This window comes from Elephas maximus, chromosome 23 (assembly GCF_024166365.1).
Source record: "Elephas maximus indicus isolate mEleMax1 chromosome 23, mEleMax1 primary haplotype, whole genome shotgun sequence".
NCBI classification, from domain to species: Eukaryota; Metazoa; Chordata; class Mammalia; order Proboscidea; family Elephantidae; genus Elephas; species Elephas maximus.
The window spans coordinates 32,086,647-32,100,818 of record NC_064841.1 but is presented as its reverse complement, the minus strand read 5'-3'; the positions used below and the strand labels follow the sequence as shown (position 1 = coordinate 32,100,818).

At 36.6% G+C, this 14,172-nt stretch overlaps 1 pseudogene; it reads left to right on the top strand.

The window, feature by feature from the left end:
* Positions 1–14,172, top strand: part of LOC126066235 (EGF-like and EMI domain-containing protein 1) — a 103,102-nt pseudogene that overhangs the window by 72,853 nt on the left and 16,077 nt on the right.

Sequence of the window (14,172 nt, the reverse complement as noted above, 5' to 3'; positions counted from 1 at the left end):
ATCGTTTCAGCTTCACCCTATTTTTATATACATTATGTATTTATTATTAGTCTTAATCAAGGAAGAAGAATAAAGGTGATGGTAAATAAAATAGTGTTCTTACCTGAGTTGCCTCATAAAGAGATATTCTTAAAAAAAAAAAAAAAAGTTACTAAATTCTTCATTGTCCTCCCCTCAATGAAATTCTACATTTCTTTAATGACTGGTTTGCCAGTGTAGACTTTAGATCTATTGGTATATTTTTACTGCTTACAGACAGTGACGTTTTGCTATGGTGATGTTTGCCTTTTAAAGAGCAAACTAGATAAGAGAGAAGAATTAACTAGTAATTAGGATATAACTTCTTCTGAAGTCAGTCTTTTCTCTGAATGCCCTGAGGAGTCCCTTCAGACATAAAGAAATGTAGAGTCGCTTTTCTTTCTTAATAATATTTTGGCTCTTTAATGCGGCCAGAGGTTTAGTGGATGAGCACATTTGACAAATGTATGAAATAAAACCTGCAGTCTGATTGGTGCACTCTCACTTACCATGAAAAAGGGGACTGTTATTGCTAATGAGTTATTAAGTACAGGCTTTCTGTAGAATTTACTTGGAAAAGCAATTTGCCCTGGAGTTGAATACATTTGGTGGAAGTGTATTTTTATATTTATGTGAATATTTGGCTAAGTTCTTTCTGCAGTCCTTACCAGACTCAATATTAGTAACTGATATATAAACCTTTCTTGGTGAAAAACTGGTACTTTGAGTTGTTTCAACACCTGGTGGTGGAATAGATCTTTTCAGAGCATTGTAATGTTTAACAATGAATTGTGTGTTTTTCATATACTGTGTACATTTCAAGATGATATTTGTTTTACATTCTTCCTAGGAAAGAATTCTTTTACGTTTATATAATTTCTTCTCAGAGGCTGTCTAAACACTTGATGGTATTAGCCACTGAAACCTCCCTGTGTGCTATGAGTTAGCTATCACAATTTTGGGATCGGAGATGAGAAAAACTCTAGCTATAAAAAAAAAAAGACTCCCCCAAGAATACCAGGCACTATGATGTGTACTTGAACTTAAGTTCCACAAATATTTCATGTATATTTTATCTATCAGGTAAATAATGATTATTTGCTACCTATGAAAAACTACAGGAATCACCGATATTTTTTTAAGGATGACAGTGAAAAGCTATTATCTGAATCAAAGTCGCACATCTTGGTTGGCTTACTTCTGATGGGCTGTCACAGGTGTGAGTATGCACTTGTTTTAAACCCATACATTTTTAAATGGGGTTACAATAGCATCATTTATATTTAAATTAAAGTACTACCACCAATCATAGAATTGCTGTGATACAATATCACAGGAAAATAGCAATATGAAAAGGACAAAACCTATACAAAATTATTCAAATGTGCACCTTTGTTAATTTTTCCCTAAAAAATTATTAGTATTGGAAAATTTATTACAGTTTTCAGTTCCTTAAATATAATTTAAAGCAGGGGTCAAAACTCTAACACCAATACAGGAGGGATCACAAGCAGAGAGTTATATGGAAAAGTTGGGAAGTTTCTAGAGATGTTGGAGTTGGAACTAGCAGCTCATCAGCAAGCAGATGCAAGTATTTAAGCCACGAGCAGGAGTGGAATGACCTGTGCAGCAAGGTAGTTAGAGGAGTGGGCAGATGATTGACACTGAGGACTTCAACAATTCACAACTAGAATACTACAGAGAAGCAGGAAAGAAGACTGAAAAGATGTATCCAGTAAGGTTTGAGGAAAACCTAGACAATGTGATTTCCTGGAAGGCAAAAGAAGAAAAGGTTGAAGAGGGAGAGGTCAAGTGTCAAGTGTTGCTGAGAATCAAACAACGTGGCAGTAGTTGAGAGTGCTGTGGAATTTAGGGACAGTTATTTTTTCTTTTAATTTTATTTTTTAAGTTAATAGACAGTAAAATTGACTTTTCTGGTGTATAATTCTATCAGTTTAAACCGATGTGTTGATTTATGTAGCCACCATTATAACCAAAATTCAGAAGAGATCCAACCCCTGAAAACTCCCTTTGCTATTTTCTGGTTCTCACCAAAACCCCTACCTTTGGAAATTATTGAGCTGTTCAGTTCTGGAGTTTTGTTTTTTCAAGAAAGTCGTAGAAATGGAATTGTACAGTGTGTAGCCTTTCATTAAGCATAATACCTTTGAAACTCATCTGAGTTGTTGCTTTTATCACTAGTTCCATTTTCTGATGAGTCGTATTTCACTGTGGAGTCCCTGGTTGGTGCAAACAGTTAAGCACTTGGCTATAGCCAAAAGGCTAGCAGTTCAAATCCACCCAGTGGCACCTCAGAAGAGAGGCCTGGCAATCGACATCTGAAAGATCACAGCCATTGGAAACCCTACAGAGTGCAGTTCTAATCTGAAACACTTGGGGTAGTCATGAGTCAGAATTGACTTGACAGTAATTTTTATTTTTGTCTTTGATTTTTTATTCCACTGTACGGATATACCACACTTGGTTTATTATTTACTCGTTAAAGAACATTCAGGTTGTTCCCAGTTTTGGGCAATTATGAAGAGAAGAGCTAAAAACTTTTACATACAGGTTTTTGTTTCAACTTAAGTTTTTATTTCTCTTTAATAAATACCTAGGGTTGGGATTGCAGAGTCGTATAGTAAGTGTATATTTAAATTTATAAAAAACTACCAGACTGGTTTTTGGATAGCTGTGACATGGGTTATTGGTTTTTATTTTGACGCCTTGTTGTTTGATGTTTGCTTGATGTTGTTGTCCCTTCCTGGTCGCTGCTGAGAACTTTTGAGGGGCCCTGGTGGTACAGTGGCTAATAGCTACAGCTGCTAACCAAAAGGTCAGTGGTTTGAATCTACCAGCTGCTCCTTGGAAACCCTATGGGGCAGTTCTACTCTGTCCTATAAGGCCGCTATGACTTGGAATCTACCGGACAGCAACAGATTTGTTTTTTTAGTTTTGATGGTGCAGTGGTTAAAGCAATTGACTGCTAACCAAAAGGTCAGTGATTCGGAGCCACCAGAGGCTCTGCAGGAGAGAGACGTGGCAGTCTGCTTCCATAGAAATTTACAGTCTTGGGAATCCTATGGGGTCACTGTGAGTCAGAATCAACTAGCCAGCAGTGGGTTTCTTTTTGTTGTTGTTTATGTCTGTGTGTTTGTCCTTAAAGATAGAAGAACTTTCATTTTGAAGAACAGGTGGAAATTCAGGATTTTATGAAAAAAATCTTTCAATATTTAAAACACCTTGAGAGTCAAATTCACAGATATGCATGCCACCAGTTTGCAAATCTTGATGTAACTCAATTCCTACGCTAACAATGGAAAAAAAACCGAGAAAGAGAAATGTGAAATAATTTACTGGAGATCACACAGCCCTAATGTATCAGGCCTTCTGACTTTAAATTTTGTGTTCTTTTTACTATATCACACAGCCTTCCTTAGGAAAAACGAAATAGGTTATATTGCTAGTCAAATTATTTTCTCTTTATACATATTATATAGGAAAAACATCTCAACTAGAAAATTCAAACTGTGGCTTCAACTTCTTATATAAATAATTAAACAGAATCCTGCTGTGTCACAATATGTATTAAATGAAACAAAATAAACAACATGGTACCCTCTTTAGAAACAAACCTATGAAATATCTTGGCCTGTAACGTAAGAGAGTGCGTGGATTTGGACAGATATGGCTTTTAATTTTTCCGCTGCCTCTTACTAGCTCTGTTATCACGAGCAAGTCTTTTATCCTTTCTGAACCTTATTTTTTTCTAATCTGTTAAACCAAAATCTTAATGTTATTTTTAACTTAGTTTGTAATAATTAGATTAACAAGTATGTAAGATATCTTGCATAATATAGGCATTCAAAATAAAGGTACTATTATAATTTCATTTAATTGTGCTGGTATCATTCGAACATAAATTTTAAAATGAGTGACAGTCTGAATGTCAAGTATATGAAAGCAGTCTAGGGAATTAACATTATATAGCAGAAAAAACACACTGACCTGGGAGATGTGATGTGGCTTTGAATCTCAACAGTGCCAAGAGTAATTGTAGAGAAGCGATGCCATCTCAATCGAGCCCACTTTTCTCTCTAGAAAATGACTAGGGTTGACTCAATGAATTCTAAGATACCAACTACGATTCATAAATACTCTCAAATACCTCATTAGAAGAATGACAATGACAAGCAAAGATAAGAAGAAAAAAATTCCTAGTCCTGTGTTGTAAAGGCACACACACACACACACACACACATCCACCACCACAGCCATAATTTGAAATATGTCTTCCTAAGTAAGGTGTAGTCGCTAAGTGCTACGGCTGCTAACCATAAAGGTCAGCAGTTCAAATCCACCAGGTGCTCCTTGGACACTCTATGGGGCAGTTCAACTCTGTCCTATAGGGTCACTATGAGATGGAATCGACTCGATGGCACTGGGTTTGGTTTTTTTTTTGAAGGAGCATATCATGAAAAATATCAGTTCCTTCATTATTTCAATCTTTCCTTTAGCTTTCTAATTTTGCTCAGTGCTAAACTAGCAGTTTCTAAACCCAAAGAAGTTCCTATTTTCAATAATACATTGATTAGCATCACCCCTGGTTTGTTTATTCATTTATTCAAAATCTACTTTTGAGCATATGTTCTGAGCTGGGTAATGCTGATGGCACAGCAGGCTGAGGGCAAAGACACAGCAGTAGATTAGGCTGAGAGCTGGGGGTGAGGGTGGATGATTTCTGGCACTGTAACAGATACCTAGGCAGTCAGAGTGAAGATATGTATCTTCGAAAAAAAAAATTTACAATTCCAAATACCCCTTTTCTTTCCCATCTATCTGCTTTTAAAAGATTCAGGGGTTAGGTATGGAAGGAAATGAGCCAATGTAGACACTCTCAGTAAGAAGGCATGTGTCCAAGCAAGACAACTGAAGAACCATAGACTCCAGTGGAGAAAATAGAAGTATCTAAATTCTTTATTTAACACAGATTCAAAAATGTCCCTTTATTTCTCATTTCTTCACTTAGAACTTGTGTAATTATAATGCCTGTGTGATCAGGACGAATAGCATCCATATGCTCAGGCTGATGCCCATCCATATGCCCAAATTAGTAGTATGTACCAAAAAAAAAAATTTTTTTTTTTTTACCAGGATTAGCAAATTGGTTTTCAAAGTAATAGTATGCCTATGTAATAAGTGACTCTCACATACATCACAACTGATTAGCACACCAACACAGCACCAGTTACATATGATCAGCCAATTCATAAATTTTGTGTTCACATTTTTTTCCAAGGCTATTTTTTTTTTTTAATTTTTATTAAGCTTCAAGTGAACATTTACCATTCCAGTCTGTCACATGTAGGTTTATATACATCTTACTCCCTTCTCCCACTTGCTCTCTCCCTATTGAGTCAGCCCTTACAGTCTCTCGTTTCGTGCCAATTTTACCTTCTTCCCTCTCTCTCTATCTTCCCATCCCCCCTCCAGTCAAGAGTTGCCAACACACTCTCCCGTGTCCACCTGATTTAATTAGCTCACTCTTCATCAGTATCTCTCTCCCCCCCACTGACCAGTCCTTTTCATGCCTGATGATTTGTCTTCGGGGATGGTTCCTGTCCTGTGCCATCAGAAGTTCTGGGGAGCATTGTCTCTGGGATTCCTCTAGTCGCAATCATACCATTAGGTGTGGTCTTTTAATGAGAATTTGGGGTCTGCATCCCGTTGGTCTCCTGCTCCCTCAGGAGTTGTCTGTTGTGTTCCCTGACAGGGCAGACATCGATTGTGGCCGGGCACCAACTAGTTCTTCTGGTCTCAGGATATTGTAGGTCTCTGGTTCAAGTGGCCCTTTCTGTCTCTTGGGTTCTTAGTTGTCGTGTGACCTTGGTGTTCTTCCTTTGCCTTTGCTCCCGGTGGGTTGAGACCAATTAATGTATTTTAGATGGCTGCTTGTTGGCATTTAGGACCCCAGGTGCCACAATTCAAAGTGGGATGCAGAGTGTTTTCATAATAGCATTGTTTTGCCCATTGATTTAGAAGTCTCTCAAACCAAGTTCCCCAGACCCCAGCCCCTGCTTCGCTATCCTTTGAAGCTTTCATTTTATCTCGGAAACCTCTTTACTTTTAATCCTGTCCAATTAGGCTGACCTTCCTTGTTTTGAGTGTTGTCTTTCCCTTCACCCAAAGCAGTTCCCATCTACAGATTGATCAATAAAAAGCCCTCTCCCTCCCTCCCTCCCTCCCTCCCTCCCTCCCTCCCCCCTTTGTAACCACAAAAGTATGTGTTCTTTTCCGTTTTTTCTATTTCTCAAGATCTTATAATAGTGGTCTTATACAATATTTGTCCTTTTGCAACTGACTCATTTCGCTCAGCATAATGCCTTCCAGATTCCTCCATGTTATGAAATGTTTCAGAGATTCGTCACTGTTCTTTATCGATCCAAGGCTATTTTTAACAGTATTTTTATGCACTAATAGCCCCTAAAGAGCACAGATTAACATGTCATTAGTTTGAGAACAGAAATGTCAGCTGACAAACAATGTATTTGTTTTCTGAGCAGTGGTTTATTACATATATTTTTATACCCTGAAATGGCAAGTGTCCTTTAGAATAAGCATTTAATAGCCGCTGATGAACTCATCATTACCTTCCTGTATCACCTGAAAAAAAAACAAAAAAACCCAGTGCTGTTGAGTCTATTCCGATTCATAGAGACCCTATAGGACAGAGTAGAACTGCCCCATAGTTTCCAAGGAGCGCCTGGCGGATTTGAACTGCGGATCCTTTGGTTAGCAGCTGTAGCACTTAACCACTACACTACCAGGGTTTCCCTGCATCACTTAGTCAACATTATTTATAGGCTTACTAGTATTTTTATATTTAAAGGCATTTCCTTAAAAGGCTTAATTGCCCCCAAACTTTTACTTTTATGTGTATAGAGTGTTTATATCCTTCCGATGAAGTTTGTCATCTTCCCAACAGAGAGAGAGTGTGTACCCATTGTTGAAATATACACAGATTTCTCTATTGTTATGCTAATAACCCTCTTTTGCTTGTTTTGGAAAGGGATTGAATTGGAAATTGTCAATAGCTGTGAAAAGAACAATGGTGGTTGTTCCCATCACTGTGAACACACAATTGGTGGGCCTCTTTGTTCCTGTAACCATGGACACCAGCTAGATTCAGATAAGAAAACATGCATAGGTAATGTATGATAAATGCCACCACCATTCAGAGGTTTCTCTGGATTCATTTAGCCCTTCCTCTTTAATGCTTATTGTTGTAATGTGAGCCACATCTCTCAAACTGTAAAGAAAAATAGATTGAATATATCTGTCTACTAAAAAAAATGTCTACTAGGTATGTATAAAAGAATAACTTGGCAGGAGATGTCATTGAAGTTAAAGGAGATAGAAAACATTTTAACAAAATATATGGACTTAATTGATTTGTTTCAGGAAAATATTCTAAAGGCTATCTAACCATCACATGTAATTTGTGACTCAAACAATTGCTACCATGCAACCCACTTTACCGTCAGCAGAAATTAAATTACATGCATTGGTTTTCAACTGGTTAATGATTTGGATTCATGTTCAACTTCAGTATGACAGGTAGTATATTCCAAAAGAAAACTTTTAAAAGTATCATTTTTTTGGAAATCACAGCTCAAACCCATTTTTAATGTATAGCTTTTCCAGCATATTATCAGGAGCTATATCATTTGGGACAATGATAAGGTTTAATCATGGGACATTTAATCTGGAACTCCTGAGAAAAAAAGAATACCTACTATAAAAGGAGATAGTGAGCACTGAACTATGTTACTATTTACTTGGCTTCTGAGAGCACTTCCAAGCCCCTAAACCAGTGGTTTGCCATAATTTTGGAATTATGATACCATATTTGCTTATTTTCTTTCATGATGTTTCATGTCCCCTCTCTTAAAAATTAGAATGTAGGTACATAAAAAATCTTTTGACGATTTCATGGTACAGACAACTTGGAGTATCATGAAACGAGGTCAGTTTCAATGGTGTGAGTGTTTGGGCTTTTTTTTTTTTTTTTGGCAATATGATGACACAGTAAACATTAAGGAATTTTGCCATATTCTGGTAAACCGTTTAAGACATTTAAGTCGAAACAACATCAATGCTTATATGAATTGCTCTCAGAGTCTGTAATAGTTGACTTATTTCAGCTAATTGCTTTCCTTGCTTTTTTTTGTATAATGAAAAACATGTTTATATTTTTCCTACCTTGATAACTTTTAAATCTGTAGAAAAATTACAGGCCTTTCTTTCTTTCCCTTCCTCCCTCCCTCTCACCCTTTCTTTCTTCCTCCCTTCCTTGCTTCTTTCTTTCCTCCCTTCCTCCTTCCCTCCCTTCCTCCTTCCCTTCTTCTTCCCTTCTTCCTTTGGCTCTGTCTGTCTGTCTTCCTTAGGGAAGCTGGAATTTTGTGAAATCTCTTCTTTGCAACTTACAATTTGATCTCTTTCCTTATTCTTTCTAAAGTACAATTCAGTACAGTTCTATTTACAGCTAGAAAAATATAGCATCTACCAGGGTCAAAATTTAGAGAATTACATATTCATGAGATCTCAGCAGTCTAACATGAGGTTATATTGTTCATGGCTAAAGTTTATTTCATTTTCCAACAATAAATATCATCCATTTCTAAAAAAAAGAAAAAAATCTAAAAATCAAATATTCACTAGAGTAAATGCACTGATTAATTTAGGGCATACATACTTTGCTTATTTGGCCAAGAACTGATTAAGGCCACAGATGTTTTGTAAAAATATTCATGCATGAAGGAAATTAAAGAACTTTCTTTTTAGCTCATTTCAGATTTAATTTTTTTTTTTTTTTAATATGAGACTATACAAAGAAGTGTAAAAATAAGCCATCCAATCTGCAAATGGCCAATCATTCTTGACCAAAGGTAAGAACTCATTACAGGCACGTTCAACTTTGGTATGGAGGTAGTATATTCTAAAAGGAAACTTCAGAAAATATAATTCTTTGGAAATCACAGCTCAAACCCATTTTAGGATTTAAACACCTACAGATGTGTTAACACATTTTGAAAGGTAGTTATACAAAATGTAAGTTCTGACCAGCGGTAAGTTCAATAAATTTACCCTTGGACAGTTATTACAAAATATTTGTGATTTCTACCCTTTAAAACATTATTCAATGACTACATCAGGGGGACAGAAACAGAAGATCAAGTTCTTTCTTGGAGATAGGCTTAGTTTTTATGCTTCGCTGATGTTTGATCGGCTTCCCTGGCTACAAATGGCACTCTACTTTTGAATAGGACTAAATTTTTATGTGTAAGTGAATTTTTCTGCAATGTTGCAAAATTTGGCATATTTAGGAAAGATATGATCTTCAAAGAGCAGAAAAATTCAATGGAAGAAATAGGAAGCAAAGATCTCACCAAATAAGATCTGAAAAATCATTAAGAGATTTAGGGAACAGGCAATGTAAAAGTTGAAGTGACAGAGCATTTAGAGATGTAGGAAAGGTGAGGTTTCAGATGAGTGCTAGCTACACTGAGGATGGCATCAATGGGGCAAATTAGAAATAACCACAGAGGAATGATAATAGAGAAAGAATCTGAAATGGATCAAAAAATGACTATCAGACCAAGAGACTTCTTTTCAAGTTATGTGATGCAATTGTGTTCCTTGATAGTTGAGAACATGAAGTCCTGAGACCTATATTTTTGGAAGCTCCAGTGGTATCTGAGAAAACTTTTTTAAACTTTGGAAATAAAGAAGACCATAAATTATAAGATTTTGGATTAAATGTAACTAAATTATGTGTGTGTGTGTATATATATACATATATATATAAAAACACCAAAGTTTCTGTTGTCCTCTATATTTATGCTATCTAATCCAAGGGACAAAGGAAGTTGTAATATAAGAAAGGGAAAATATCATCTGAATTTTTGTAAGTACCACTGCTGGTAACATTTTGCAGGAGAAGGAATGTTTTGTGTCTAAATGATCTTCATTTAGATACTTTATGGTAACCCCTCATCGAGATAGATTTATTCCATTTTCTTTCTTTCTTTTCCTTTGTCTGCCTTTCCTTTTATTGGTATCTTTTCCTAGGTTAAGAGACACTGGCCTCTTACATCTATGGCTGCTTGTCTAGTTTTGGAATAATGGGATTTTGTAAACTCAGCACTGATAGGCCACCCATGTGAACAGCTCAGCCAACAAATGAGTTTGAACTGAATAAACCAATGGACTAGACCCCAAAAAATTCTGACCACACAATTCATAGGTTTCCAGCTTAAGGAAAGCAGTGGATAAAGAATTATCTATTTTTGCTCCTTGGCCAATTATGTTAGAAATGATCATCTCAAAACTCAGGCTTAATAGATTATTCTTTTGATGGGGGGTTTTAACATGATGTCTTCTGGTACATTTGTATTTTCCCCAGGGATGTCTTAGGAAGAAACCATCAACATTGTATAATTCTAGAAAAATAGTGCTGAAGGAGCCTTAAAGACCACCATGTAGAAAATTGTTCATCTCATAGGATATTCCAGAATATTTATGTTACAGATTGTAACAAAAGCCCCGAGACCTTATTCATCTGAGTCAAATCATCGTCCAAAGAATCAACAACTGCTTTGAAACATTCTGGTATAACAAAATAATATTTAAAATGATTATCCAGTCCTCTCATTACTGCAGTTATCACGTCTATTACCAGTCGTGTAAGTTCTGTTTCCTTGGGGACACTCTTTAATATGAAGTTCTGGAAGAACAAACACATTATGGAATCTAAGACTGCCTTCACCAAGCAGCTGTCAAATGTTCACTAAACGGGGTTTTTTGGCTCTTCTTTCTCAAACGTTTCTTTGTTCTTCAAATTCTCTGTTTATTCTATCAAATTCCTACTTGAACTAGAAAAATAGTAAAGATCTCATTTCCTGTGCTTGTAAATGCATTTGGAGATTATTTACATACTTTTCAAATAAATAACAGACATAGAAAAAGTATGCAAAAAACATAAGCTCAAATGTGAGTCTCATTCTTATTGTGTTATAGTTTCTTCGGTGCCTGTAGTACTTGGCTTGAGAAATAGAAAGCGATTATTAAATAGTTTTAATTTCAAACTGAAGCATGTTGGTGCTTTTTTAAGTTGATGAAATCACAGTGTTTTCTAAAACAAAAACGCCTTTTTTCCCTTCAGATCTTGATGAATGTCAGAGTGGAGAAGCCTGCTGTGCCCAGCTCTGCATCAACTATTTAGGAGGCTATATTAAAAAAAAAAAAAGCGTGGTTGTAAAGGCGGCTTTCAGGTCAGGCCTGATGGTTGTGGATGTGAAGGTAGATTCCTGAGGCCTAACACAAAGTAACTGACACCCACTGCCATTGAGTCGATTCCGACTCACACCGACCCCATAGGACAGAGTAGAACTGCCCCATAGAGTTTCCAAGTAGTGCCTGGTGGCTTCAAACTGCCGGCCCTTTGGTTAGTAGCTGTAGCACTTAACCACTACGCCACCAGGGTTTCCACACACAAAAAAGTAACTGATGCGATGGATTAATCAGTGGAGGATGCACATCCTAAGGCAGAGGGCAAAGGTGGCGAAAGGAAAGGCTTCAACACTAAGAGACCTGGACATCCATGTGACTCTACCATTTACTCTCATGTGAACTTGGGTGGCTCATTTAACTGCTCTGAACCTCAGACCCTCATCATTAAAATAAATATGATAGCAGGATTAGTGACTAAGTTAATAAAATAAACACAAAGTGCCTACTACAGTGGTTGATAGAGAAATGACTCAATTAAAAGTAGCTTTATTATTATAATATTCATTGGTCTATAATCCCTTTCAGCTAATTTAATATATGTAGGCAAATGAGAGATTCTGGCAGGCCATAGCACCCTGCTCTAGGGATCACCCATGGCAATTAGAATTGACTGGAATTAGAAAGATGGTTACTGAAAGGCATTTTCAATGAGCTTTTTAATTAGAAAACAGTAGCAAAAAAGTGCCAGCTCATGAGCCACAGTTCAATTCTCTACCTGTGAATCCTTTACATAGCTAATATTAACATAGCTAATGCAAGTTTTGAGGTGAGTCATGTTATAATTTTCTAACTTATTTGTTAACAGTGATTCACCTCTCTTTCAGATAATTTCTAGTTTATGTATTTTTTAATCTATTATAAGTAAATTTGAATGCATAGAATAATTGACTTTTCTTTTTTAGTGTTAAGAATATTCATGTGAATCATTGCTGTGTTTTACTTTTTTAAAAAATTTGCCTGAAATGTATAATCTTGAAATTTTCACTTTGGACCATTATTACCACTATCGTGAACCATGTTTTTTTTTTTTTTTTTTACATCAAAGCAAATATGAAAAGACTGATATCTATTCCAATAACAGTCAAATTAGGTAAGAAAACTTTAACACCTCAGGAAAAAAATAGTTTTTCTTAAGTTAAAGAATTCTATTGGAGGTGGGGCTGAGTGGCAGAGTAGCCAGATGCTTCCAGTGGTCCCCTTTACAACAAAGACCCAAGAAAACAAGTGAATCAATTATATATGAGGATCTGGAAGCCCCAAACAGTAAAGGCAAAGTTGAGTGAGTGGCAAGGGGAGGGAAAGATGGTTCAGAAGCAGCAAGGAGTTGCCAGACCTGACCTGGCAGGAATGGGCACCCTGCAGGCCAGATCAGCTGTGTGCAGTGAGACAAGCAGTGGGGCTTGAACTACGTTTCCACATCAGAAGAGACTGAGCGGTGAAGAGTCTACTCAAGCCTTTAGAACAAGTGAAAAGTGGCACTCAATCAGCAAAAGATAAGTACATGTGTCTAATCTACCACACGGAGAAAAAAGATAAAATACTTGGGGATAAATCTAACCAGAGACGTAAAAGACCTTTACAAAGAAAACTACAAGACATTACTGCAAGAAACCAAAAGAGACCTACATAACTGGAAAAACATACCTTGCTCATGGATAGGAAGATTCAACATTGTGAAAATGTCTGTTCTACCCAAAGAGATCTATAGATACAGTGCAATCCCCACCCAAGTTCCAATGCCATTTTTTTTAATGAGATGCAGAAACAAATCACCAAAATCATATGGAAAAGAATGAGGCTCTGGATAAGCAAGGCATTACTGAAAAAGAAGAACAAAGTGGGAGGCCTCACTACCTGATTTTAGAACCTATTATACTGCCATAGTAGTCAAAACAGCCTGGTATTGGTACAACAACGGATGCATAGACCAGTGGAACAGAATTGAAAATCCAGATGTAAACTCATCCACCTGTGAGCAGCAGATATTTGACAAAGGCCAAAAGTCATTTAATTGGGAAATGACAATATGTTTAACAAATAGTGCTAGCATAACTGGATATCCACCTGCAAAAAAAAAAAAAAAAAAACTGAAACAAGGTCCATACCTTATACCATGCACAAAAACTAACTCAAAATCGATCAAAGACCTAAATACAAAACCTGAAACGATAAAGATCATGGAAGAAAAAATAGGGACAAAGCTAGGAGCCCTAATACGTGGCATAAACAGAATATAAAATATTACTAACAATGCACAAACTTCAGAAGAGAAACTAGATAACTGAGAGCCCCTAAATATCAAACACTTATGCTCACCCAACGACTTCACCAAAAGAGTAAAAAAATAACCTACAGACTGGGAAAATTTTTTTGGCTACAACAAATCCAATTAGTGTCTAATCTCCAAAATCTACAAGATATTGCAAATCCTCAATAACGAAAGTACAAATAACCCAATTAAAAAATGGACAAAGAAGGAGGGCATTATGCTGGGTGAAATAAGTCAATCATAAAAGGACAAATATTGTATGAGATCACTGCTGTAAAAACTCACAAAAGTTTACGCACAAAAAGAAACAATCTTTGATGGTAATGAGGGAGGAAAGAGGTAGAGATGGGAAAACACTAAATAAGACAATAGATAAGTGGTAACTTTGATGAAGGGTAAGAGAGTACACAGTACAGGGGAAACCAGCACAACTTGCCAAAGGCAAGGTCATGGAAGCTCCAAAGACACATCCAAACTCCCTGAAAGACCGAATTGCTGGGCCGAGGGCCATGGGGACCATGGTCTTGGGGAAC